This window comes from Corvus kubaryi, unplaced genomic scaffold (assembly GCF_017639235.1).
Source record: "Corvus kubaryi isolate FWS band 111438036 unplaced genomic scaffold, C.kubaryi_AGA036_p1.0 36579, whole genome shotgun sequence".
Classification (NCBI taxonomy): Eukaryota; Metazoa; Chordata; class Aves; order Passeriformes; family Corvidae; genus Corvus; species Corvus kubaryi.
In genome coordinates, this window is record NW_024580898.1 from 12,991 (window position 1) to 15,586 (window position 2,596).

Consider the following 2,596-nt stretch of genomic DNA (forward strand, 5'->3'; position numbering starts at 1 on the left):
GCTATTACACAGCGATGCCTTTGCTATTGCTGCTGCACACATGGAAATGGATTTTCTTTCTGCCCACTCCGTTCACCCTCCTCACTCTACTCCCACAGGCCAAGCTCTCAGCTTCCTCCACAGTTCCTAAACACCAGGAACATCAAAGGTCCCTTTCTCACTCACCTCAGGATCAACTCCTCTGAATACATGGAACAGGTGACCTGCAGTGGGAAGGGAAAATGAACCAGATGCTGTGAAATACAACCTGTACTGGTGAATCTAGCAGAATAAGTGCACTCAAACTGAGTATTTTCCTCTCAGAAGAGCCCTCCAGCAGACACAGTTCTTCCACACAGCCAGCAAGAGAGCAGGACAATATTCTTAGTTGTGCCTATGCTTTGGCCTCTTTTGCCAGTAAATGAATACAAACTTGATCAAGAAAATGCAAATTGTTCTTTAACACCCAGTATTTCTCTTCTGCCCAACAGCTAAAGCTGCCTTTTTTATCCTCCCCTTCAGGTCCTTTTTTTTTAAAAATAAGTTGCATGCACTAATTCCCATTAAGTTACTGAAAACAGTTGCCCAGAAAATCTTCCCCCAAACCGCCCTGAGCTGTCATAGCTCTACTTTGAAACAGCCCAGGTGCAGCTCTGGGGTTCAAGAGCAGACACTCACTGTTTTGGAATTTGCACTTCATTGCAAAAAGAATCACTATTTTAGCACTCAGTAAAGGGTCTTGTTAGACAGTCAAATCCTTTAATGACAAAATGTAGAAAAAAAGCAGCTTTCTCTGAATTCCAGGCAGAACTGCAGAGTTCTCTGAAGGCCTTCTGAGAACATCTCCCAGTCTGCCTTTTCAAAGTTGTCCTACTTGACCCAGCACACTGAGGAAATGACAGACTTGGCTGCCACAGACTCTCCCTTGGAGGGAAGGGAACCCCTGCATGTTCCCTTGCAAACGCTGCCCGCACCTCCCTGGCTACAGACACCCTCTTTTTAGCTGAACGTGTTGACAGGAGCTTTACCAAAGCAGTGGCATCCTAATGGTCTTTTTGTTTCAAAATCAACTCAGTTACTAAGAAAGAGCAGGAAGACCTACACAAGCCTGGTTAGGTTACACCCAGGGAAAACCTCTACTCACGTGTCAGGTTAGTCAGGTAATAGCTGGAATAACCAATGCCATACACAGTGCAAACCGCAGCAGCAAGTGCCTCCATGATTTTAGCACTGCTGTGCAAGTTTGCAGACTGTGCTCTACCACAAGAAAAAACAAGGCTCCTGTCAGAGTGCAGCTGCCCCCTGACAAGGCCTCAACCAGGAGGATGCTCCTGCTCTGAGCAAGCCCAAGAGCTGCTCTGACGCTGACGCCTTCCATGCACCAAGGCAACCTTCTGATGACAGCACCACAATGTGGCAACCATGCCCTGACATCACAAAGCAGCTGCTCTGCGTTGGTCTGTGAATTGATGCAAAGCAACCCAAGCTTCCCTGCAGCAAACACAGAATAGCCTGGGAAGTTCTCCTCTGTCACAAAGCAGCACAAACTCCCCTCGTAGGCCAAACCCTGTTGTTCAAGGGGTCCAAGAGTAACTCAAAGAGTGCCCCAAGCATCTACAGCATGTACCCCAAGTGAATACTGAGATGGGACCAAAGCAAAGGAAACTAGACCAAGAAAATGGCCCAAAGCATTGCACAGATTCAGGAGAGATGGCACTAACTGCATTACAGCTGTAATAATTCCTAACAAATCTCCCCACGCATTTGCACTTTTATTGGACATGCCCTGGGCCCCCCCTCTGTGTAGGTACATCTCTACCTCTGCCTTTATTCCTCTTTGGAAGCAGTCAAACGGGCAGGATTTGCCCACCCGCAGGAGCTGCTCCAAGCTGGGAACGCAACTGGCAGTGCTGATTTCCAGAGGCTTCTGGCTCCCGCGTGAAGCCGAGGCCAGGAGCGGGTTGAAAGGTGCTGGCGCTGCTGCTGCTCTGTGCCAGAGAGCCCCGGCTGGGAGGGCACGGTGCCCACTGCGCCGTGGGCTCTCTCTCTCCTGCCACAGCTGGGCGTACCTGGGAAGGAGTGATGATGACTTGTGGGAAAACCAAGGGCTTTGCGGGGGCTGCATTTCTCTGCACACAACCAGGCCACCTCGGGCACAGAGCTTTGGCCCCCAGAAAAGGTCAACCAGAGGGAAAGGACTGGAAAATGTTTCATTTTGACCTTTCTTTGCTCTTCAGTAGAAGTGACCACAATGAGAGGTTACCAAGCAGGGCTCCATGCCTGCTGCCACCTCAGCATTAGAAAGGAGGCGTTACTTGATTTCAGCGCTGGGTGCATGGGGAATCACTTCCCTAACACGTGCACACCCAGCAATCTCACTTACTAGTTTGTATCAATGGAACTCATTACTTTGCTGAAACTCACAGTCTGAACATGACTTCAAATTATTTGACATATTTAAATCACTTGTCAGAAGTTCTTGATGTGAGAGTAGGTGTGTCCTGAGGGTCTCTGGTGGTCATTTGGGGAACATCCCCATGTGTCAGGGATAGGAGACAGATCTGAGGCTGAGCTGAGCAGGGGCCCTCAGGGCAGGAGGCTGTGGGTGGCCTCCTGC

General features: G+C 49.5%; 1 protein-coding gene across 2 annotated transcripts in view; it reads right to left on the reverse strand.

The window, feature by feature from the left end:
• Positions 1–2,596, reverse strand: part of LOC121660580 (serine/threonine-protein kinase PAK 3-like) — a 17,281-nt gene that overhangs the window by 11,793 nt on the left and 2,892 nt on the right. The window lies entirely within an intron of this gene.